Source organism: Rhinoraja longicauda, chromosome 28, assembly GCF_053455715.1.
Source record: "Rhinoraja longicauda isolate Sanriku21f chromosome 28, sRhiLon1.1, whole genome shotgun sequence".
In the NCBI taxonomy this organism is placed as follows: Eukaryota; Metazoa; Chordata; class Chondrichthyes; order Rajiformes; family Arhynchobatidae; genus Rhinoraja; species Rhinoraja longicauda.
Genome location: NC_135980.1, coordinates 26,126,992 through 26,153,057, shown reverse-complemented (window position 1 = coordinate 26,153,057; position 26,066 = coordinate 26,126,992). Strand labels below are relative to the sequence as shown.

The 26,066-nt window shown below is 50.8% G+C and overlaps 1 pseudogene across 1 annotated transcript in view; it reads right to left on the bottom strand.

Moving 5' to 3' along the window:
- Positions 1-413: 413 nt before the first annotated feature.
- LOC144607211 (C3 and PZP-like alpha-2-macroglobulin domain-containing protein 8) overlaps positions 414-26,066 on the bottom strand; it is a 42,411-nt pseudogene continuing 16,758 nt past the window's right edge. The window contains exons 6-11 of the transcript XR_013549078.1: positions 24,317-24,422; positions 22,364-22,474; positions 13,361-13,573; positions 13,020-13,091; positions 2,435-2,618; positions 414-1,467 (exon numbers count right to left, since the gene is read on the bottom strand). The product of XR_013549078.1 is annotated as a C3 and PZP-like alpha-2-macroglobulin domain-containing protein 8 (transcript). The remainder of the gene's footprint in view (positions 1,468-2,434; positions 2,619-13,019; positions 13,092-13,360; positions 13,574-22,363; positions 22,475-24,316; positions 24,423-26,066) is intronic.

Sequence of the window (26,066 nt, the reverse complement as noted above, 5' to 3'; positions counted from 1 at the left end):
GTGCTTCTCACAGCGATCTGTTTCGCAACAATTAGCTCCCTAAGTGCTTTGCTTTTCCATCCCTAAGTGCTTCTCACAGCGATCAGTAAGTGGTTTTCGCAACAATGTAGCACCCTAAGTCCATTCCTGTGAGTAGTTGTCGTAGGGGCCCCAGTACACTGCTTTGCCCGGGGCCCATAATGCTGTAAAGACGGCCCTGGAGACGGATCAGCCATGATTGAATGGCGGAGTAGACTTGATGGGCCGAATGGCCTAATTCTGGCTCCTAGAACCTGTGAACACGGTGTGAAGCGCGAATTAAGAGTCAGAATGAACGAGATCGATTTTGGAAGATTGTCGTCTTTATTCGTGGGAAGTGCGTATCGCCACCTGCGCTGCGGCACGCCCCCTCTGCCGCGGCACGCCCCCTCCGCGGTGGCACGCCCCCTCCACCACGGCCCTCGGCCCCCGCATGCAGCCAGCGTGCGCCACAGTGCGTCCTTCCACTGCCCCCATTCTGAGGTAGCACCGAACAGTGAGATGGGACGGAGCCACCATCCCTGATTAGCATGGGTGTTGGGGGTGATGGGGAGAAGGCAGGAGAACGGGGACAGACGGGTCAGCCGTGATTGAATGGCGGAGTGGACGGGCCGAACGGCCTGATGCTGCTCCTGTAACCTGTGAGGGGGTGAGATGAAGGGGGTGGGGGTGGGCTCTGGGGACGGATGAGGCGTGGGTTCGGGACTGAGGCGGCTGGAAATTAGGGGTGGGTGGTCAACAGTCCAACCTCTTCACACCTGGACATGGATCCCTGGGATAAAAGGGTAGACAGCCACACAAGCTGGAGTAGCTCAGCGGGTCAGACAGCATCTGTGGAGGGGAGGAAGGGGTGGCGTTTCGGGGTCGAGACCCTTCTTCAGTCCCTTTTCCAAGGGGATAAAGGGGTTGTGGGGGAGGACGGGAGGTGGAGAGGAAGGGAAGGGAGAACTCTTGCTCACCCTTCTCCCTACCACTCTCCGCTCGTTCAACTGCCCGGTCGAAGGCCGCAAACCTCCTCTGCTCGAGGAGAGAGAGAGAGAGAGAGAGAGAGAGAGAGAGAGAGAGAGAGAGAGAGAGAGAGAGAGAGAGAGAAAGAAATCGTAAATAATAAAAAAAACAACTTAAATAAGGAAAGTCGGGAATTTGACCGAGCTCCATAAAGGAGAGCCCCAGACGAAGACTTAACTAAAAACACAAATATAAATATCACAGAAGTGAAGAACGGAACACATAATTACAAAATATAAATACCAGATTCCACTAACGTGCCTTGGTGGTTATAAGACGATACTAAAGGGTAGATATATCTAGTCTATGTAATAGTGGGGTGTGGATATATGGTGCTGACGACAGCAACTGTGCTCGGTCCTTGGAAGGTAGAAACACACAGGTTCAGGACAGGCGCTCGTGTTCCCTCTCATACTCTTCCCATGGCTGGGAGTCCATATTCTGGTGGGGAAGAAACAGAATGTAGTTTATCAGTTTAGTTTAGTTTAGTTCAGAGATACAACCAATGTGGAAACAGGCCCTTCGGCCCACCGAGTCCATGCCCACCAGCGATCACCCCGCACACTAACACTATCCTTCACACACTAGGGACAATTTACCATTTTTTTACCAAGCCAATTCACTTACAAACCCGCACGTCTTTGGAGTGTGGGAGGAAACCGGAGCACCCGGGTAAAACCCACGCAGGTCACGGGGAAAACGTACAAACTCCGTACAGGCAGCGCCCGTATAATCAGGATCCGACCCGGAAGGCAGCAACTCTACCGCTGCGCCACCGTGCCGCCCGTATTTACGCGCGCACACAAAGCCAACAACAGCTGGAAATGGCTCGGGGACTTCAACCGAGTGGTGAATCTGTGGAATTCTTTGAGACTGAAGGCTGTGGAGGCCAAGTCAGTGGATATTTTTACGGCAGAGATAGATGGATTCTTGATCAGTAAGGATGTCAGGGGTTATGGGGGGAAGGAAGGAGCATGGGATGAGGAGGGAGAGATAGAATGGTGGAGTAGACTCGATGGGCTGAATGGCCTAATTCTGCTTCTATCACTGATGACCACTGTCCTCTGCGGCACGGTGGCGCAGCAGTAGAGTTGCTGCCTTACAGCGAATGCAGCGCCGGAGACTCAGGTTCGGTCCTGACTACGGGCGCCATCTGTACGGAGTTTGCACGTTCTCCCCGTGACCTGCGTGGGTTTTCTCCGAGATCTTCGGTTTCCTCCCACACTCCAAAGACGTGCGGGTATGTAGGTTAATTGACTGGGTAAATGTAAAAATTGTCCCTAGTGTGTGTGGGATAGTGTTAGTGTGCGGGGATCGCTGGGCGGCGCGGACCCGGTGGGCCGAAGGGCCTGTTTCCGCGCTGTATCTCTAAATCTAAATCCGCACGCGTCTGTTTGGTGGTGGTTACCATTCACTCTTCACGGGTGCCCTCGACTGCTCTCCCTCCGCTCCCTGGCTCGTTCTCTCCATCTGATCTTCGTTTATCTCGAATGCGTCGTCTTCCTCGGTCTCAAACATCATCTCTGGGTCGTATTCGTAGCTCGTTCCGTAGGAGTAGTATGAGATCTCTGCTTGGGCCGCCGTGACATCGTCTGACAAGGATGGACAGGGTGGGATTAGAGGAAAAAAAACAATGGGGGGGGGGGGAGGGGGGAGCCAGGGGAGGAGGTGGAGGGGAAAGCAGAAGCATGAAGGAGAGACGGAAAGGAGGGAGAAAAAGGTGACGAGAGGCAGAGGAAGAGGGAGAGGGACAGAAAAGGTAAAGTGTGAGGAAAGTAGATGGGGAGAGGGTGTTCGAGACAGAATACAAATATCACAGAGACAAAGGGGGGAGAAGATGGAACAGGAGAACCAGGAGCGAGAGAGAAGGGGAGTGATGGGAAGATATTGGAAGATTATGTTGGAGGTTTGGAAGAGGTTAACATAATAGATCATTAATAATTTTTAGATTTAGATTTAGAGATACAGCGCGGAAACAGGCCCTTCGGCCCACCGGGTCCGCGCCGCCCAGCGATCCCCGCACATTAACACTATCCTACACACACTAGGGACAATTTTAAAAAAAACATTTGCCCAGCCAATTAACCTACATACCTGTACGTCTTTGGAGTGTGGGAGGAAACCGAAGATCTCGGAGAAAACCCACGCAGGTCACGGGGAGAACGTACAAACTCCGTACAGACGGCGCCCGTAGTCAGGATCGAACCTGAGTCTCCGGCGCTGCATTCGCTGTAAAGCAGCAACTCTACCGCTGCGCCACCGTGCCGCCCTGACTAACTTCTTTCTTTTTTTTAAGAGATTCAGTGATTTAGAGATTTAAGAGGTTCAGTGTGGAGACAGGCCCTTCGGCCCACCGAGTCCGTGCCAACCAGCGATCACAGGGAAACTAGTTCTATCCTGCACACTCGGGACGATTTGCAGAAGCCAATTTCAGAAGCCAATTTACCGACATATCTTTCATTCATTTGTCCTACGTATCTGTCCTGGCTTTTTGTGCCTAACTACAAACCTGTCCGTCTTTGGAATGTGGGAGGAAACCAGAGCACCCGGAGAAAACCCACATGGTCACGGGGAGAACGTGCAAACTCCGTACAGACAGCACCCGTGGTCAGGGTGGAACCCGTGTCTCTGGCGCTGTAAGGCAGCAACTCTACCGCTGTACCACTGCGGCACCTTCCTGCACACAAATAATGTTTGTACAATATATTGAGGGCTTTAATTTGTAGTTTAGTTCAACCGCACTTTCTTTTTGTTTTTTATTAGTGTTTGCCATTTTGATTTGTTTTTGGTTCCAAAAAAATGTTGTTGGAGAAACGCACCAACTGCTCGTCTCCAGAGAGTGCAGTTCAATTGAAAGTTACTGTAATAATTACAGACTACTTCTTTAATTATTGTTTTGACAGATGTCCTTCCTCATAACCATGGGCACTTTTATATCCCATTCCCACACCACCCTTTCTGTCTGTCCTGGGCCACCTTCATTGCCAGTGTGAGACTTCACCCAAACTGGAGGAACAGCACCTACCTTTCCACTTGGGTAGCTTACAGCCCAACAGTATGAACTCTGATGGACACAAACCGTCTATCTTTGGTATAAACCAGCATGTGTAGGTTAATTGGCTTGGTAAATGTAAAAATTGTCCCGAGTGAGTATAGGATAGTGTTAGTGTGCGGGGATCGCTGGTCGTCGCGGGCCTGGTGGGCCTGTTTCCGCACTGTATCTCTAAACTAAACTAAAAATATGCAGTTTAGACTATAGAGATACAGCGCGGAAAAAGGCCTTTCGGCCCACTGAGTCCGTGCCGACCAGCAATCACCCCGTACACCCACACTATCCGACGCACTAAGTCAAGTCAAGTCAAGTCAATTTTATTTGTATAGCACATTTAAAAACAACCCACGTTGACCAAAGTGCTGTACATCTGATTAGGTTCCAATGGAAAAAAAATGAAACATAGGCGGCACGGTAGCGCAGCGGTAGAGTTGCTGCTTTACAGCGAATGCAGCGCCGGAGACTCAGGTTCGATCCTGACTACGGGTGCTGCACTGTAAGGAGTTTGTACGTTCTCCCCGTGACCTGCGTGGGTTTTCTCCGAGATCTTCGGTTTCCTCCCACACTCCAAAGACGTACAGGTATGTAGGTTAATTGGCTGGGTAAATGTAAAAATTGTCCCTAGTGGGTGTAGGATAGTGTTAATGTACGGGGATCACTGGGCGGCACGGACTTGGTGGGCCGAAAAGGCCTGTTTCCGGCTGTATATATATGATATGATATGATATGATACAGTAGCACGCAAACAGTTCACAGCGCCTCCTCAATGAGCCTCAAACGCTAGGGAGTAGAAATAGGTTTTGAGCCTGGACTTAAAGGAGTCGATGGAGGGGGCAGTTCTGATGGGGAGAGGGATGCTGTTCCACAGTCTAGGAGCTGCAACCGCAAAAGCGCGATCACCCCTGAGCTTAAGCCTAGACCGCGGGATAGTGAGTAGCCCCAAGTCGGCCGACCTGAGGGACCTGGAGTTAGAGAGGGGGGTTAGAAGATTTTTGATGTGGGGGGGGAGTGTCCATTTAGGGCTTTATACGTGAATAGGAGGAGCTTGAAGTTGATTCTGTACCGTACAGGGAGCCAGTGGAGAGAGGCCAGAATCGGGGTGATGTGGTCCCTTTTACGGGTACCCGTCAGGAGTATCGCTGCGGCGTTTTGGACCAGTTGCAGGCGGGACAGGGATGATTGGCTGATCCCAGTGTATAGGGAGTTGCAGTAGTCTAGGCGGGAGGAAATGAAAGCGTGAATGATTTTTTCTGTGTCGTCGAATTGGAGGAAAGGTTTGATTTTAGCTATGGTTCGAAGTTGGAAGAAGCTGGCTTTTACCACAGCGTTGGGACCGAAGCTAATTAACGTACAAACCTATACGTCATTGGAGTGCGGGGGGGAAACCGGAGCACCCGGACGGAGCAAACCCACGTGCTCACAGGGAGAACGTACAAACTCCATACTGGCAACACCCTTAGTCAGGATGGAACCCGGGTCTCTGGCGCTGTGAGGCAGCAACTCTACCGCTGTGTCACCGCGCCGCCCCAATGGACAGCAACATGGAAACAGATACAGGCGCACACCAGTCAGTCTCACAGCCGTCCTCCACTATTACACAAGGGCAAGGCTGATCATCCTCACCAAACGCAATCTTCACAGCTGGATCCCTTGAAATCCTCATGTCTAAACACTCCCTTTAGAATTCAATCCGTGACTGAAACTCCACAGTAGATATTCCAAAGGGTCACCCCCACCCTTTGAGAGAATACATCTCTCCTCATTCAATCTTGAGGACCAGCAACTATTTAGTGATTGCGTCCTCTAGTTCCAGCCTCCACGTCGGCAAAGCTTCGAAGGATTCTGAATATTTCAATCTTTACTTCACTTTAGAGATACCAGCGTGGAAACAGGCCCTTCGGCCCACCGAGTCCACGCCGACTGGCGATCACCTCACCCTGTGCACGAACACTAGGTCGGGGCAACGAGATCTTTCATGTGAGGGGCTCACCATCCCCTGAACCTGGTTGGGGTATTTTCACTGCACTCCCTCTACAGAGTCAGAGTGAGACAGCGTGGAAACAGGCCCTTCGGCCCAACTTGCCCACACCGGCCAACAAGTCCCAGCTACACTAGTCCCACCTGCCCGCTTTTGGTCCATATCCCTCCAAACCTGTCTTGTCCATGTACCTGTCTAACTGTTTCTTAAGAGAAACAGAGATTAAATGAGTGGGTTCACATACGATGAGCGTTTGACGCCACTGGGCCTGTGCTCGCGGGGGTTTAGAAGGATGAGGGGGGGAACCGCAATGAAACTTACCGAATAGTGACAGGCGTGGATAGAGTGGATGTGGAGAGGATGTTTCTACTAGTGGGAGAGTCTAGGACTAGAGGTCACAGCCTCAGCATAAAAGAACGTTCCTTTGGGTAGGAAATGAGGAGGAATTTCTTTAGTGAGAGGGCGGTGAATCTGTGGAACCATTGCCACAGATGGCTATGTAGGCCAAGTCAGTGGATATTTGAAAGGCAGAGATAGATAGATTATTGATTAGTACGGGTGTCAGGGGTTATGGGGAGAAAGCGGTTGAGAGGGAAAGATAGATCAGCCACGATTGAATGGCAGAATAGACTTGATGGGCCAAATGGCCTAATTCTGCTCCTATCACTTACAAACATGATCTCTATTTTGCATCGAAGATAGACACAAAAAATTGGAGTAACTCAGCGGGTCAGGCAGCATCTCTGGAGAGAAGGAACGGGTGACGTTTCGGGTCGAGACCCTTCTTTGTCTGAAGAAGGGTTTCGCCCTGAATCGTCACCCATTCCTTCTCTCAAGAGATGCTGCCTGTCCAGCTTTTCGTGTCTATCTCCGATTTAAACCAGCATGTGCAGTTGCTTCCTGCTCTATATTTTGCATCAACAGTTTGGGTTGTTGTGTAGCTGCAGTGTGTGGCTCTGACCACCAGGTGGTGGTGGCGCTCCAGTTTGGCAGGAGATTCCTTCCCAAGTTTCAATGGGAAGTTGGTGTGGGGACAAAATGGGAATTGCTGTAAATCCGCCCACTGGACCAGTGCCAGCCTCGTTGAGTTCTGAGAAAATAACACATCCGTCCACATCCAAGACTCCCCTGTACAAACTCTGGCTGGTTTGAAATGCACTTTATTTTCTGAACCTTTCTGTCTCGCACATTAGTGCAATATTTTCAACGCCATCAACATAAATCTCAAGCATTCAGCTGCAGAATGAAACGGCAGGGATGTTTTAAAACAAGGAGCCAGTATTCCGATGGCCCCATATCAAAGACGTAGCCGATGCCAGGCTGGCTAATGGTGCATTGGGCATCGCCGCTCCTCAGGGCATCACGGTGGCGCGGCGGGTAGAGCTGCTGCCTCACAGCGCCAGAGACCCGGGTTCCATCCTGACTACGGGTGCTGTCTGTACGGAGTTTGTACGTCCTCACAATGACTGCGTGGGTTTTCTCCGGGCGCTCCGGTTTCTTCCCACACTCCAAAGACGTACAGGTTTGTAACTTAATGGGCTTTTGTAAATTGCCCCTGGTGTGTTGGATAGCACTAGTGTACGCTGTTGTGTAGTGAGGAACTGCAGATGCTGGTTTACACTGAAGATAGACACAAAATGCTGGAGTAACTCAGCGGGACAGGCAGCATCTCTGGAGCGAAGGAATGGGTGACGTTTCGGGTCGACTCGACCCGAAACGTGAACCATTCCTTCTATCCAGAGATCCTAGTGTACGCTGATCGCTGGTCGGCACGGACTCAGTGGGCCAAAGGGCCTGTTTCCGCGTTGTGTCTCTAAGACGTCCCTAGGCTAGGGTGACTGGAACATTGGCCACACGACCCACAGATGGAGGAGGCCATTCAGCCCGTCATATCTGCTGCTTGATTCTATCAGATTGTGGCTGATAGGGAACCCAGCCCCGATTCTCCACCTTTGTTCTAGATCTTTCCGTCCTCTCACCGAACAAACCTCCAGCTTATCCCAGGCGGGAAACCGCCTTCTGCCATAGAAAGTTCCAGATTTCCACCCCTCCGAAGATGTGCTTCCTGATTTCACTCTTTTAAAAAAAAAAAAAAAATACCGGGCTCTGACTTTCAGGTCACAAGGGAAGTTTAATTTGTGCATCGCATCAAAGTCGCGATTAGATCACCCGTCCAAACAACTAAATGGGGGAGCCTCAGGCAACTTGGTCTTGCAATTTAACTCTCTCATCCCCAGGATATTCTGCCCAGTCGGGCATCCCACCCCCACCCCACAACACTTCCCCCAGTCAGGGGCTCTGGGAGGTGGGGGGGTCTGAGCACAGTTCCACTGTGAAGGATGAGAGGAGGTCTTATCGAAACGTATAAGATTATTAAGGGGTTGGACACGTTAGAGGCAGGAAACATGTTCCCAATGTTGGGGGAGTCCAGAACCAGGGGCCACAGTTTAAGAATAAGGGGTAGGCCATTTAGAATGGAGATGAGGAAAAACGTTTTTCAGTCAGAGGGTTGTGAATCTGTGGAATTCTCTGCCTCAGAAGGCAGCGGAGGCCAATTCTCTGAATGCATTCAAGAGAGAGCTAGATAGAGCTCTTAAGGGGGATATGCGGAGAAGGCAGGAACGGGGTACTGATTGAGAATGATCAGCCATGATCACATTGAATGGTGGTGCTGGCTCGAAGGGCTGAATGGCCTCCTCCTGCACCTATTGTCACTCCATTGAGGATGAACCCCCCCCCACCACTCTAGATTCCCTTCTACTCCTGCACAAAGCCCTTCACTTAGTCATAGAGTCATCAAGCTAGAAACAGGCCCTTCGGCCCAACTTGTCCACACTGGCCAACGTGACCCATCTACACCAGTCCCACCTGCCTGTGTCTGGTCCATATCCCTCTAAACCTGTCCTATCCATGTACCTGTCTAAATGTTTCTTAAACATTGTGATAATAGCTGCCTCAACTACCTCATCCGGCAGCTCGTTCCATTCACCCACCACTCTTTGCATGAAAAAGTTACCCCTCAGGTTCCTATTTAATCCCCCCCCCCCCCCCCCCAATGGGCTTCTGTAAATTGTCCCTGGTGTAGACAATAGGTGCAGGAGGAGGCCATTCGGCCCTTCGAGCCTGTACGCACCGCCATTCAATGTGATCATGGCTGATCATTCTCAATCAGTACCCCGTTCCTGCCTTCTCCCCATACCCCCTGATTCCGCTATCCTTAAGAGCTCTATCTAGCTCTCTCTTGAATGCATTCAGAGAATTGGCCTCCACTGCCTTCTGAGGCAGAGAATTCCACAGATTCACAACTCCCTAACTGAAAAAGTTTTTCCTCATCCCCATTCTAAATGGCCTACCCCTTATTCTTAAACTGTGGCCCCTTGTTCTGGACTCCCCCAACATTGGGAACATGTTTCCTGCCTCTAACGTGTCCAACCTCTTAATATTAATAATCGTATACGTTTCGATAAGATCTCCTCTCATCCTTCTAAATTCCAGTGTATACAAGCCTAGTCGCTCCAGTCTTTCAACATATGATAGTCCCGCCATTCCGGGAATTAACCTAGTAAACCTACGCTGCACGCCCTCAATAGCAAGAATATCCTTCCTCAAATTTGGAGACCAAAACTGCACACAGTAGGGTTGCCAACTTCCTCACCCCCAAAGGGTGTCGTCGCCGCCCCTGCGCGCACCACAGCCAGCGGCCACGTGCTCCCGCTCCACCAATGGCGGCTGCCATTGGTGGAGCGGGAGCGCATGGCCGCTGGCTGGGTGAGGTCACGCGGGGGCGGTGACATCACCCTTTGTCCCTTATTTGGGAGTGAGGAAGTTGGCAACCCTGCTACCACGGGACAAGGGCGGTCCTGTATGGGACAAAGCAACTTAGCCCAAAATAAGGGATGTCCCGGCCAATGCAGGACAGTTGGCAACCCTACTGGTGTGTGTGTGTGTGTGTGTGTGTGTGTGTGGGATGGGATCAGTGCGCGGGGATTGCTGGTCGGCGCGGACTCGGTGGGCCGAAGGGTTTGTTTCTGGGCTGTAGGTCTGAACTAAACTAAACTAAATAAACAGTTGATTCCAGAGCTGGGCAAACCCGTTTACGGCGTTATCAAAGGAACTTGTAGAATGCCTTTGCCTGCATGTGCCAATCTGCAAAGCTCTTATTAAACACCAGAGTTTTGACTCTTGGACTAAGTCTGATTTTTAGCTGAGATGTAATCAGCCACAAACTAAAACATATATGAAGAGGAAAGTAGCTGTAAATTAGCAATGACTTCCTTTACACCTGCCCAAAGCTAAGCTCCCCAGCATCTGTAAATTGGCAGGAATATGTTGAAAGAATGTCTGTGTCTGACATGCCTGGGTGGGGGTGGATTAAGCAGGGAGGGAGGGAGGGAGGGAGGGAGGGAGGGAGATAAGAGTAAAGGCTGCTGCAGGCTGCTACACCCAGGCACGGAGTCATGACCTTTAGGTACCGCGCGAGGGTGGCAGCTCGTGTGCACAGCTGGATCCGGGCCGCGCAAGCACAGCTGGATCTGGAATCTGGTGTGCACACAGCTGTATCTGGGGCACATGCACAGATGGATCCGGGCCATGTGAGCAGCTGGAATCCAGGGGGCGCGTGCACAGCTGGATCCAGGGGGGCGCGTGCACAGCTGGATCCAGGGGGCGCGTGCACAGCTGGATCCAGCGGGCGCATGCACAGCTGGATCTGGGGCACACGCACAGCTGGATCTAGAACCCTGCACGCAACCGTACCCCAGGGTGCACACACAGCTGAATCTGGACCTCCCCACATGCAGCTGGATCCGGGGCGCGAGCACAGCTGGATCTGGAACCGCCTGTCCCCCCCCCTCTGCTATCCCGCACACATCTGGACCCTGGGGTCCCCCTTCCCCTCCCGCGCACATCTGGATCTAGACTCCTCCCTCCCCCCTCAGATCTCAGAGCACACGTGCACAGTAACTGCCTCCACTGTCAGGGTGAGCCCCAACACAAATTGGAGGAACAGCACCTCATATTTTGCTTGGGCAGCTTACACCCCAGCGGTATGGATATTGATTTCTCTAACCTCAAGTAACCCTTGCAACCCCTCTCTCTCCGTCACTCCTAGTTTCACTGTTTACATCCTCTCGTTATCACCTTCTCCACAGCCAACAATGGACCATTGTGGGCTCCGCCTTTCCTTGATCGTCTTTGATTTGCTCTTTGTACCTTTTCATCCCTCTAGCTTCCCTCTCCCCCGACTCTCAGTCTGAAGAAGGGTCCTGACCTGAAACATCGCCCATTCCTCCTCTCCAGAGGCGCTGCCTGACCCGCTGAGTAACTCCAGCACTTTGTGTCTATCTTCGTTGCTCCGTGGTGCCGCCTGCTGGCGGGTGCCGAGAGCTGCATCGCCCGCTGCTCCCACTACAGACAGAGGCCACATGTGGTGGCCAGCTAGTGCCAGCCCTTTAACATTAGCCCTGTTTCCCAGTCTCTCTCCACCACAGCCCTGCACATACACCTCCTATCTATCCATTTCTTGTTCTGGTAGTTTAGTTTAGTTTAGTTTAGAGATACAGCGCGGAAACAGGCCCTTTGGCCCACCGGGTCCGTGCCGACCAGCGATCCCTGCACATTAACACCATCCTGCACCCACGCGGGACAATGTTTACATTTACCAAGTCAATCAACCTACAAACCCGCACGTCTTTGGAGGGTGGGAGGAAACCTGAAGATCGTGGAGAAAACCCACGCAGGTCACGGGGAGAACGTACAAACTCCGTACAGACAGCGCCCGTAGTCGGGATGGAACCCGGGTCTCATTCGCTGTAAGGCAGCAACTCTACCGCTGCGCCACCGTGACTGGTAAAGTTCCACTAAACCTGCCCCCAGGCTCGAGCTCGCAACAACTAGGCGACGTTTTCTCCTCTCCCCCCACCCTGTGCTGCTCCCATTGATTCCCACAGTCGCTCGACCTCCTGCCAGTGTGAACTGTTTCCCCTCAGAGCTCCACGGAAAACCTTCGGATCCGGAATAGCTCCGTTTAAATCTCCCGTCTCCCTTGTGAGGAGTATATTCCCACCCCAGGCTGCCTCATGCATTAATTCCATGGTTTGGGAGCTGCTGACGTGGTTGCTGTTTGATTTCGCCTGCAAGGAGACTTGTCCCCAAGTCTGAGCGAGTATGTCGGAGCCTGTCCCACCAAGAGCCCAGGGATCAGCCGACCCGATCTAGCAAAACATAAAGTGCCGGAGGAACTCAGCGGGTCAGGCAGCATCTGTGGAGGGAATGGACAGGCGACGTTTTTGGGTTGGGACCCTTCTTCAGACGACTGCATTGTTCCTGGTGTCCAAGATTCTAGCATCTGTTGCCCATTTCCATCTGGGTCGGCACGGTGGCGCAGCGGTAGAGTTGCTGCCTCACAGCGCCAGAGACCCGGCTTCAATCCTGACCACGGGTTCTCCCTGTGACTGCGTGAGTTTTCTCCTGGTGCTCCGGTTTCCTCCCACATTCCAAAGATGTGCAGGTTTATAGGGTAGGAAAAAAAAAACTGCCGATGCTGGTTAAAATGGAAGGTGGACACAAAATGCTGGAGTAACTCAGCGGGTCAGGCAGCATCTCTGGAGAGAAGGAATGGGTGACGTTTCGGGTCGAGGGTGAAGAAGGGTCTCGACCCGAGACGTCCCCCATTACTTCTCTCCCGAGACGCTGCCTGACCCGCTGAGTTACTCCAGCATTTTGTGTCCACCTTCAGGTTTATAGGGTAATTGGCTTCAGTAAGAATAGTAAATTGTTCCTAGTGTACGGGGATTGTGGGTTGGCATAGACTTGGTGGGCCAAAGGGCCTGTGTCCACGCTGTCTCTCTAAACCAAACTAAACTCCACAGGCTTGAGTTGCCTGCCTCGCTGAGTTACTCCAGCACTTTGTGCTTTGCTCGAGTGTCCAGCATCCTCACTCAGCTCCTTGTGTCTCCAGCCTACCTGACAGGTTGTGTTCGGTCGGTCCTGGCTCCACCGATGACGTCACGGGCTCTCTCTCGTCAGCGGCTGCTCCTGCTCCAGAGAGAAGGCAGAATCAGAGAGCAGAACTCACCCGGCTACAGTCACAGAGTGGTACAGCCTGGAAACAGGCCCTTCAGCCCAACTTGCCCACGCCAGCCAACATGCCCCATCTACACCCGTCCCACCTGCCCGCATTTGGCCCACGTCCCTCTAAACCGGTCCTATCCTTGTACCTGTCTCGATGTTTCCCAGCCTCAACTACCTCCCCCGGCACCCTGCGTGCAGTCCCTGTCCGGGTGCTGGCGGGGCGGGGATCTCACCTGCAAGACACTGTGACGTGGGCACCTGGTCGATGCGCGTGTTGTTGCGGCAGGCCGCCACCTCCATCTGGCACTGGTTCCGGTACAGGACCCCGTCCGAGCCGCACACCGGCATCCCGTCGAAGCCGCAGTCACGGTAGCAGGCGCACAGCTCGTAGCGCTCCTCCTCCAGGCAGTCGTACACATTCTTGCAGGTGGAAGACTGCACGAACCCTGCAGAGAGGAAAGCAAGACCTCGTGAACGTGGCCCAGCCCATCTCCATCTCCATCCTGGAGGACCAGCTCTCAGGCGGCACAGGAGCGCCAGGGTACCCGGGTTCCATCCCCGGCCTCGGGTGCCGTCTGTGTGTGCGTGTGTGTGTGTGGAGTTTGCACGTTCTCCCCGTGACTGCGTGCGTTTCCTCCGGGTGCTCCGGTTTCCTCCCACATCCCAAAGACGTGCAGGTTGGTCGGTTAATTGGCCCTCTGTAAATTGCCCCTCATGTGCAGGGAGAGGATGAGAATGTGGGATAACATGGAAACAATGTGAATGGGTGATCGATGGTTAGCATGGATCAATGGTCAGCGCGGACTTGATGGGCCGAAGGGCCTGATTCCGTGCTGTGTCTCCAAACGGAACTCTTACCTCCGATCACCAGGGGGACACAGTGCAACAACAACTCCGTATTTATATAGTTTCCTAAACGTAATATATCCCAAAATGCTTCATCAGAGCCAACAAAAGCTACCCTGAAGCAAAGAGAGAGAGACATAGAAGGTGACTTTTATAGGAGCCCTTAAAGCAAGAGAGAAAGGTGGGGGAGGAATGCTTAGGGAGGGAGTTCCTAATCTTATAGTCCAGAGCTGTGGGCAGAGCCATCAATAGACAATTAGGGATGATCAATAGATTGGAGGAGCAGAATGCTGTCAGTTACAGGATTAGGGGAGAGTAAGACCGTGATGGATCTGAAAACAAGGATGAGTGTTTCAACAATGAGGCATTGTTCGAAGCAATGGCCAAGGAAGCACACCAACACCTCTACACTCTGAGAAGGATAAGGAAGTTCGGCATGTCCCTAACATCCAAGGGTTGCCAACTATCTCACTCCCAAATACGGGACAAGGTGACGTCACCGCCCCGCGCCCCATGAGACCTCACCCAGCCAGCGGCCACGTGCTCTCACTCCACCAATGGTGGCCGCCCGGGCCGGGAGGCGGGTTGCTACGCAACCTCCGTTAGGTGGCGCCCAGGCCTTCACTGTCCGGACCTACACTGTCCGGGCCTACAGCGCCCCCCCCCCCATCCCCAGGCCTAATGCGGGTCAAGGGCAGTCCCGTACGGGACAAACCAATTTAGCCCAAAATACGGGATGTCCCGGCTAATACGGGACAGTTGGCAACCCTACCAACATCCCTTGCCGACTTCTACACGTTTTATCGGGATGATTCACAGCATGGTTTGGGAGCAGCTCCATCCAAGACCGCAAGAAATTGCAGAGTCCATCACGCAAACCAACCTCCCTTCTATTGACTCCATCTCCACTTCACGCTGCCTCGGCAAGGCCAGCAGCATAATCAAGGACCAGTCTCACTCTTCTCCCCTCTCCCATCAGGCAAAAGGTACAGAAGTTTGAAAACACACTCCTCCTGATTCAGGGACAGTTTCATCCCAGCTGTTATCAGGCAACGGAACCACCCTATCACCAACTCCAGAGCGGTCCCGACCTTCCATCTACCTCATTGGAGACCCTCGGAATATCTTTAATCGGACTTTACTGGAATTTATGTTGCAGTAAACATTATTCCCTTTGTCCTCTAGCTGTACACTGTGGGCAGCTTGTAATTGTGTACAGCCTTTCCGCTGACTGGAGAAAATGCAACGAAAAAAGCATTTCACTGTACCTCGGTACACGCAACGATAAACCGTCTGGGGGATATGAAAGATCCTATAATTCAGTCTAGCGTCTTGACTAATATTACTCTTTCACTCAACACCTCCAAACTCAGATTGCCAATTGTCAGAAGTTGTTTGCAAATTGGCTGCTCGGTTTTCTACATTACAACAGTAACTACACTTGAGGTAATTGGATCACTGGCTGGGAAATGGCTTTGGGACATCTGAAGAAATAAAAAGTGCTATAAAGATGCTAGATAATTTTAATAGAATGCGAGCTCTATTTGTGCAAACTGTTCTGTTAATTTAACCCTTCCATCTCCAACATCATTCCCAGTGGCTGGGCACAGATCCCTTTTCAAACCAAATCTCTGCTTGGCACAGTAACTGCAGTAGATTGTGGGCCGATCCTTAACAATATTAGTTTAGAACAGTGATAGAAACAAAGTGTTGGGAGCAACCCGGTGGGTCAGGCAGCATCTGTGGAGAAAAAAGGATGGGCGATGTTTTGGGCCGGGACCCTTCTTCAGAATGATAGGTTAGGGGGTGGCGTCACCAGAGAAAAGACCAGGCACAATCAGGGACAGCCACAAATGGTCCTGGTCTTTTCTTGCCCCCTGCTCTTCACTTCCCCTCCCTCCCCACCCCCGCTCTACAATTTCAGTCTGAACAAGGGTCCCGACCCAAAACGTCACCCGTCCATTTTCTCCACAGATGCTGCCTGACCCACTGAGTATTTTTGTGTCCATCTTCGGTGCAAACTAGCATCCGCAGTTCTTTCTTACTATATTTCTTAGTTTAGTTTGGTCAAGTGTCACATGCGCCAAGGCACAGTGGAAAACCTTTTTGTTCCATGCTCTCCAGTCAGTGGAAAACCTATTAAAGTCCATACGGTTCATGATTACAATGGAACCATCCACAGTGTGCAGACACAGGATCAAGGGAGTCATGTTGAGTGCAAGATCTCCTGAACAGGAGATGGTGGGGAATTCCTTCACAGTTTTAGTAACTGATATTTTCACGGTACCAAGTATTTCAATGTACCTTTGGTACACGTGACAGTGAAGAAACCACCATTGATAATAATGAACATTGTTGGGGATTAAGAGAGGGGTGTCATTCGGTCTCTGTGGAGACTGAAGCCACTGCTGAGGGGCGGCGTGTTTGTGGATAAGGACTCAGAGAGAGTCCGCAAACGTCTTAGCGAGAACTAACTGGTGACGGCAGGGGGAAGGAAGCCGGGGAATAGTTGCGGGTAATTTTATTACGAGTGGCGTGGTTACCCTGGCGACAAGGGGTGTTTCCAAAGCAATCAAAATGTCCCAGTTACATCATTGGGGCAGCTAGTTGTAGTCTGCGGTGTCCAACATTGCCCCACAGTGACTGCACACTTCAGCAGCCCAGGGTCAAGAGTGTTTTATCGTCAAACGTCCCTACGGAACAATGAAATTCCCACTTGCAGCAGTGCTACAGATAAGCAAGCAGAGTACTCTGTAAAACCCATCATAAACAACAAAAGAAAGATTGACACAAAATGCTGGAGTAACTCAGCGGGCCAGGCAGCATCTCGGGAGTGGGTGACGGTTTTGTCAGACTGAATCGGTCTGAAGAAGGGTCTCGACCGGAAACGTCACCCATTCCTTCTCTCCCGAGATGTTTCCTGACCAGTTGAGTTACTCCAGCATTTTGTGTCCGCCTTCGATTTTAACCAGCATCTGCAGTTTTTTTCCTAAACAAAAAAAGATTAGTATAGTAAAAAAAATTATAGATATATATATTGAACTTTTTTAAATGTAATGTGGGTTTGTGTGTGTAAGAATTTGATTGTTCATTATATATATTGAGGCATTGTTCGATGGCCAAGAACGTCCACCAACGTTCCCAACACCTCTCACCAACGTCTGCACATTTTATCGGGATGCATCACAGCATGGTTTAGGAACAGCTCGATCCACAAGAACCACAAGAAACTGCAGAGTTGTGAACCATCACGCAAACCAACCTTCCTTCCATTGACTTCACCTACACTTCACGCTGCCTCGGCAAGGCCATCAGCATAACCGAGGACCAACCTCACCCCTCTTCTCCTCGCTCTCATTAGGCAAAGGTTGGAAAACGCACACCTCCAGGTTCAGGGACAGCTTCTTCCCGGCTGTTATCAGGCAACTGAACCGTCCTCTCACCAGCTAGGGTGCGGTCCTGACCTCCCTCATTGTAGATCTTTGAACTGAATATAAAATTCTTAAGGGGTTGGAGAGGCTAGATGCGGGAAGATTGTTCCCGATGTTGGGGGAGTCCAGAACCAGGGGTCACAGCTTAAGGATAAGGGGGAAGTCTTTTAGGACCGAGATGAGAAAACATTTCTTCACACAGAGAGTGGTGAGTCTGTGGAATTCTCTGCCACAGAAGGTAGTTGAGGCCAGTTCATTGGCTATATTTAAGAGGGAGTTAGATGTGGCCCTTGTGGCTAAAGGGATCGGGGTATGGAGAGAAGGCAGGTACAGGCTACTGAGCTGGATGATCAGCCATGATCATATTGAATGGCGGTGCAGGCTCGAAGGGCCGAATGGCCTACTCCTGCACCTATTTTCTATGTTTCTATGTTTTAATGGGATTTTATCTTGCACTAAATGTTATCCCCTTGATCCTCTTACTGTGCACTGCGGATGGCTTGATCGTAATCATGTATAGTCTTTCCGCTGACTGGATAGAACATAACAAAAACGCATTTCACTGTACCTCGGTACACGTGACAGTTTCTTCCCCGCTGTCATTAGGCAACTGAACCATCCTATCACCAACAAGAGGGCAGTCCTGACCTCCCATCCACCCCATTGGAGACCCACAGATTATCTTTAATTGGATTTTATCTTGCACTAAACATTATTCCTTTTATCCTATATCTGTACACTGTGGGCGGCTTGGTTGTAATCATGTGTGGTCTTTCCGCCGACTGGACAGCACGCAACAAAAAAGCTCTTCACTGTACCTCGGTACACGTGACAACAACCTAAACTAAAATGAAACCTTCATTTAGTTTTAGTTCAGATTAGTTTAGAGGTACAGCTTGGAAACAGGCCCTTCAGCCCATCGAGTCCGCACTGACCAGTGGTGGCCGATTAGGAAAAGGGGAGATGCAACGAGACCTGAGTGTCGTGGTACACCAGTCATTGAAAGTAGGCATGCAGGTGCAGCAGGCAGTGAAGAAAGCGAATGGTATGTTGGCATTCATAGCGAGGGGATTTGAGTATTGAGTGGCATTATAAGTGAATGTACCTTTCCCTCAGCCAACAGTGAACTATTCTACATTTCCGTGAGCATCGTCTGCTTTGATCTGTCGTTTTCACACCTCACCCTTCCTTATCTCTAGATTCTGTGGAATTCTCTGCCTCAGAAGGCAGTGGAGGCCAATTCTCTGAATACATTCAAGAGAGAGCTAGATAGAGCTCTTAAGGATAGCGGAGTCAGGGGGTATGGGGAGAAGGAAAGGGGTACTGATTCAGAATGATCAGCCATGATCACATTGAATGGCGGTACTGGCTCAAAGGGCCGAATAGCCTCCTCCTGCATCTATTCTCTATTCCCTCTCCCCTGACTCTCAGTCTGAAGAAGGGTCTCGACCCGAAATATCACCCATTCCTTCTCTCCTGTCCCGCTGAGTTACTCCAGCATTTTGACATTATACGGGGTTATAGAGGCATTATAGGACTTTATAGACACATTCTAGGAGTTTATGGAAGTGACAGAGGATGGGAAGCGAGAGGGGGGGAGGTGTGTGGGGGGGGGGGGGGGGAGGAAAATTCCACGTTCCTGTGAGTTTTATGAGCTTGCTGCAGATGAAGGCTGCTTTCATTACTCAACAATGTCCCGTTCTAATTAAAGGGGACAAAGGCACTGCTGGCAAAAGCCAAGTGTCCAGCAGTATCTGTCCAACATTACACAGGACTGTGTTTCATTAGCTCCCAGTTGACAGCTATGAGGTAAGTTTAAAACAAGCCAGAATGCCGGAGTGGTGAGCAGACTGGGGCCATAAACTACCTGTAATGAGGACATCCTGCTTTGGCAAGCCTGCCTTGTAAATTAATACCTCAGCGAGGTCTGGCCCGGGGTTGTGGCATGCTGGGGAAAGGCCCGGCTTGGCAGCTTGCCTCTGCGTCAGGAGACTGGCTGTAAATTGTCAGCGGGCTCGGAGGACAGGTCTCAACAGGAGGAGATTGCCTCGTTTACAATGATCTTCAAGCAACGATGCTGGGCCAGGGAGGGAGGGGGACGGAGAGGGAGAGGGAGAGGGAGAGGAGAGGAGAGCAGGGAGGGTGGAGTTGGGAAGATATATACACACACAAACCTCCCTTGGGCTCAGCAGTAACTGGACTCAGTTAGAAAGTTGCAACTACAGATCTTGGGCCTTTAGTTTAGTTTGGAGATGCAGCATGGAAACAGGCCCTTCGGCCCACTGAGTCCATGCCGGCCAACAATCCCTGCACACCGACACTATCCCGCACACACTAGGGACAATTTACAATTCTACCAAGCCGATTAACCCACAAACCTTTACGTCTTTGGAGTGTGGGAGTAAACCGGAGGTCCCGGAGAAAACCCACGCAGGTCACGGGAAGAACGTACAAACCCCGTACAGACGGTACCCGTGGTCGGGATGGAACCCGGGTCTCTGGCGCTGTGAGGCAACAGCTCTACCGCTGCGCCACCGTGCCGGACAGATCTGACGGATCTGAACTCTTAGTCGGGATCCTGGGAAGGATCGGAGTTACTCGTTGGGTCTCAGTTCCACAGCGATCCGTCGACCACGTTGCTTCACTTACTGGCAGCACAAAACAATTATTAGAGAAAGGAATTATTTCGTTTAGAGTTCAGTTTAGAGATACAGCCCTTTCGTCCCACCGAGTCCGCGCCGACCAGCGATCCCCGCACACTTGCTCAATCCTACACTCCAGGGACAATTTACCTACAAGCCTGCATGTCTTTGGGATGTGGGAGTAAGCTGGGGCACTTCCAGACCCAGTCACAGGGAGAACGTGCAAACTCCGCACACACAGTGCCCGAAGTCAGGATAGAACCCGGGTCTCAGGCGCTGGGAGAAGCAACTCTACCCGCTGCGCCACTGAGAGCAAGTCACGTTCAGCTCGCTGACGGCCTTCAGCACCTTCCCTGCATCCATCATAAACGCCATTTCTTCAATTAAAATATCCTTCACAATATATCTTTACATCTGCACTGAGGTAGATCTTTGTCCCCTTGTCAGTGTTGACGATGTGTGAGGTGATGGCTACCATGGGGTTTTATGGCCAGCGTGGACTGTGTGAGAGAGTGCCAAAACCTGGCGACTGTTGCAAACGCACTCAATGGGCCGTTTCCATGCACGGGGCACCTAATCAGGGACTGCCTTTATGTATGGCAATAATCGCACTGATCTACATGCAAAACATGTATTTCACTGTCGCTCGGTACACGTGACCCTAAATGAACCATTGAATCATCGAGGGTCAGACTGCAATTATACCCTCTGGCCTGTGTGGGGGGTTGCTGCTGTAATGAAGAGCTTACGTGGGAGAGTCTAGGACCAGAGGGCACAGCCTCAGAATAAAAGGACGCACCTTCAGAATGGAGCTGAGGAGGAATTTCGTTAGCCAGAGGGTGGCGAATCTGTGGAATTCATTGCCACAGATGGCAGTGGAGGCTAAGCCATTGGGTAGTTTAAAGCAGAGATTGATAGCCTCTTGATTAGTACAGGCATCAAGGGTTATGGGGAGAAGGCAGGGGAACGGGGTTGAGAGGGAAAGATAGATCAGCCATGACCGAATGGCGGAGCCGACTCGATGGGCCGAATGGCCTAATTCTGCTCCTATGTCATATGGTCCTATCCCACTATAAACAGACTTGATTAACAACGGCAAAAGGGCATTGTAAGTGGGGGTAGGGGTTAGGTTGCAATAGGGCTGCCAACTGTCTTGTATTAGCTGGGACATCCCGTATTTTGGGCTAAATTGGTTTGTCGTGCAAGGGACTGCCCTTGTCCCGTATTAGGCCCAGGGGGCGCTGTACGCCCAGACGCTGTAGGCCCCGACACTTTAGGCCCCGACACTTTAGGCCCCGACAGTTTAGCTTCAGACAATGTAGGCCCAGAAGCCCGGCCCGGGCGGCCGCCATTGGTGGAGCGGGAGCACGTGGCCGCTGGCTGGGCTGAATTGACGTCACCTTGTCCCCTATTTGGGAGTGAGGTGGTTGGCATCCCTAGGCGACTAGGAGATGTCAGCCCTGTCAGTGCACTTTTATTTCCCACTTTGCCCCCGCCACCTCACGGCACTCCGCCATGACACCTGGATGATCCGGCATTGACAAGTGGGAAGCAGTAGCGTCATTTCAGGAATGCGTTTGAAATTCCTGTAACGTACTCTTTGCCTGAGGTACTTTGCACAGGTCCAGAGCTGCAGCCCGCCATCAGCTCTCCAAACAAACCCAATAGTGAACAGAGGGAAAGAGAGATCAGCCATGATCGAATGGCCGAGTAGACTTGATGGGCCGAATGGCCTAATACTGCTCCTAGAAATTAGGTCAAAGGCCTGAATAGAGTGGATGTGGAGAGAATGTTTCCACCAGTGGGAGTCTAGGACCAGAGGCCATAGCCTCAGAATAAAAGGACGTACCTTTAGAAAGGAGCTGAGGAGGAATGTCTTTAGTCAGAGGGTGGTGAATCTGTGGAATTTATTGCCCCAGAAGCTGTGCAGGTCAAGTCAATGGATATTTTAAAGATGGAAATTGATAGATTCTTGGTTAGTAAGGATGTCAGGGGTTACGTGGAGAAGGCAGGAGCACGGGGTTGAGAGGGAAAGATAGATCAGCCATGATTGAATGGCGGAGTATACTTGATGGGTGGAATGGCCCGATTCTGCTCTTATGTCTTATGATCCACTCCCACTGTAAACAGACGTGATTCACAATGTGAAAAGAACATTGTAAGTGTGGGTAGGGGTTAGGTCACCAGGCGTAGACCAGCCCCTTCAGTGCATGGGGGTGGTCACGGGTCGGCACGGATCCGGTGGGCCGAAGGGCCTGTTTCCACATCGTTCCTCTGAAGCCGGAGGTCAAAAGCGTGAGTGGGTTTCACTACGTACCGGTCCACTGATTGGCAGAGCTCTCCACCTCATTGCAGGTAGTTCCGTCGCACAGCTCACGGGCCAAGGGGCTGGTCTCACTGACGTTGTAGAACCGCGTGGCTTCAAAGGCTGCAGGGACAAGAGTATCACGCTGAATCACACACCGTGCCAAGGTGTTGATCACTGCATCGCCGACTACAATCCAGCAGAGATGCTGCAATCCCTTGCTATGGAAACGATCATCAAAGCAGATTGCAAAATCAATCTGAAGGATCTCGACCCGAAACGTCACCCATTCCTTCTCTCTATGGGATGCTGCCTGAGTGACTCCACCTTTTTGTGTCTATCTTCTTTTTGAGAATCACATGCTTGATTTTCATTTCATTAGCAAAGGATTGTAGAGTCAGCGTGCTGTAATGAAAGTCAGAGTCATACAGCCGAGAAACAGGCCCTTCGGCCCAACTTGCCCATGCCGACCAACATGCCCCATCTATACTCATCCCACCTGCCTGCATTTTGGCCCATATCCCTCTAAACCTGTCCTATCCATGTACCTACCTAAATGTTTCTTAAACACTGCGATAGTACCTGCCTCAAATGCCTCCTCCGGTAGCTCGTTCCATACACCCGCCACCCCTCAGGTTCCCATTGACTCTTTCCACCCTCACCTTAAAACCCGAGTCCTCTGGTTCTCGATTCCTCTACTCTGGGCAAGAGACTCTGTGCATCTACCAGTGGGTCAGCATGTTCTAATGTAAGGAAGGTTGTGCTTTACAAATTAGTTAGAGTTCTCTGAGAATGGAATTAGCAGGAAAATTATGAACCAAGCCAGTGGTTTTATCCATTTATATTTTCAAAAGGTATTTGATAAAACACCATATAAAAAGGGACTAGTCAAATTAAGGGCACCTACTCTCGAGGGTAATTAACAATATTAATGGCAGATTAATCAACCAAAGATAATAAAGACTTGGGATTAACATGCATTGAAAACACATGGACCTGCAGATGCTGAAATCTTGCCGAGAACACAAAGTGCTGGGGTAACTCAGTGGGTCAGGCAGCATCTCTGGAGGACATGACAGGTGATGTTTAGAGTCAGGACCCGTTAGTTTAGTTTTATAGTTTTCGAGATACAGCGCGGAAACAGGCCCTTCGGCCCACCGGGTCCGTGCCGCCCAGCGATCCCCGCACATTAACACTACCCTACACCCACTAGGGACAATTTTTACATTTACCAAGCCAATTAACCTACAAACCTGTATGTCTTTGGAGCGTGGGAGGAAACCGAAGATCTCGGAGAAAACCCACGCAGATCATGGGGGGGATCGTACAAACTCCGTACAGACAGCACCCGTAGGCGGGATCGAACCCGGGTCTCCGGCGCTGCATTCGCTGTCAGGCAGCAACTCTACCGCTGCGCCACCGCGACCCTTCTCCAGATTGAGGAACAAGGGTCTCCACCTGGAATGTCAACGTTTTATTTTGATCTCAGGTTTTCCTCACCTGCACTTTTCATGAGCAATAATTCTTTTTGAAACGCCTCTGTTTGCAGGAAAAATGTTCCCAATGTTGGGCGAGTCCAGAACCAGGGGCCACAGACTTGGAATAAAGGGGAGGCCATTTAAAACTGAGGTGAGAAGGAACTTTATCACCCAGAGAGTTGTGAATTTGGGGAATTCTCTGCCACAGAGGGCAGTGGAGGCCAAATCATTGGATGGATTTAAAAGAGAGTTAGATAGAACTTTAGGGGCTAGTGGAATCAAGGGATATGGGGAGAAGGCAGGCACGGGTTATTGATTGTGGATGATCAGCCATGATCACAATAAATGGCAGTGCTGGCTCGAAGGGCCGAATGGCCTCCTCCTGCACCTATTTTCTATGTTTCTATGATTTACATTTCTTCCCTGGGCTTTGGGCCTGAGTTATGCCTATCACTAGATCATCCTTTCTCCTTCTGCTCAAACTTACCAGGCTCGTAGTAGTCGTACACCTTAACTGGGACTGGAGCCGTTTTCCCAATGATGTACTCCCGATAAGCACTGAACTTGACGCATGTCATGCACTGGCTGGGGATCTGAACAACGGCAAGAGGGAGAACAATATTCAGAACATTCCAGCCACATTTCACTCCACTTCATATTTAAAGAAGAAAAAGAGAGGACACAAATTTCTCCGGAGGCCCCATTGACAGTCGTTCTGCCGCCCGGAGGCTCCCCTGAAGTGAAGGCATTGTTGTGAAGCGATCGTCCACAGCAAGATCCTGAAAATAGCAATGAGGTCACGCCCAGATATTCTGTACATGTAATATTGATGAGATTAAAAACATTGATCCAGGTCGACAGGGTGAAAAACACTCTGCCCGAGTGACCATGAGGTCTTAAAGATCCACCCAAGAGAGGTAGCAGGGTCTGGGATAATCGGAGACAGAGACGGAGATAGAGACAGAGACAGAGACACACACACACAGTGCTGGAGTAACTCAGCAGCTCAGGCAACATCTCTGGAGAAAAAGGATGGGTGAGGTTTCTGATGTGGACCCTTCTTCAGACTGAAAGTAGGGGGTGGGGGTGAAGAGCTGGAGGTGAGAAAAGACTAGGACTACTCAGGGCTGGCCACAAATGGGCTCAGGCAGGGTGGTGCCCGGGTAGGACCACTGTTGGCCAGGGAAGGTGTGATCTCAAGAGGGATGCAACGTAGTGAACTGTGGTACTGATTAAACATTAAATAACATTAAATAACAAGGTTTCCTTTGCTCGTGAAGCAGGTTTTATTTTGTGAATTGATTGAATTTGCTTGCTGTACAATAGTTTGTTTGCTATAAGTCACGAGGTCTGGCTGATGCAAGGTTAGAGTTATGGAGTCATGCAGCGCAGAAACGTTGGAGAGGGTCCAGAGGAGGTTTACGAGAATGATCCCAGAGATGAATGGGTTAACGTACAATGAGCGTTTGACGGCACTGTTACTCGCTGGAGTTTCGAAAGATGAGGTGGGGGGGACCTCATTGAAACTTACTGAATAACAAAAGACCTGGATAGAGTGGGAGTGGAGAGGATCTTTCCACTAGTGGGAAAGATTAGGATCGGAGGGCATGGCTTCACAATACAAGGACGTACTTTTAGAATGGAGATGAGGAGGAATTTCCTCAGTCAGAGGGTGGTAAATCTGTGGAATTCATTGCCACAGACGGCTGTGGGGGCCAAGTGATTGGGTATTTTTAAAGCGGAGATTGACAATTAGTATGGGTGTCAGGGGCTATGGGGAGAAGGCAGGAGAATGGGGTTGAGAGGGAAAGATAGACCAGCCATGATTGAATGGCGGAGTGGACTTGATGGCCGAATGGTCTACTTCTGCTCCTCTGACCTATGAAATTATGAAACAGGCCTTTCGACCCATGATGTCTCTGCTGATCATCAAGTGCCTGTCTGCACTGATCATATTTATCAGCACTTGATCCAATGCCTTGCTACTTAAGGTGCTTCTGTAATACCGGCCTCCATCTTCTTAAACAGTGCATTTTAAATTGCAAATGGGTAAATCAGAGTAGAGGGTGAGTAGACTCGATGGGCCGAATGGCCTAATTCTGCTCCTTTCACATGAACTTCTGAAAAGGCCTTCCGCACACCCCCTCAAAACCTCTTACTTGTCACCTTAAAACCATGCCCCCTTGTCTTTGACCTCTCTGCCATGGGAGAAGTTTTTTTACTCTCTACCCCATCTG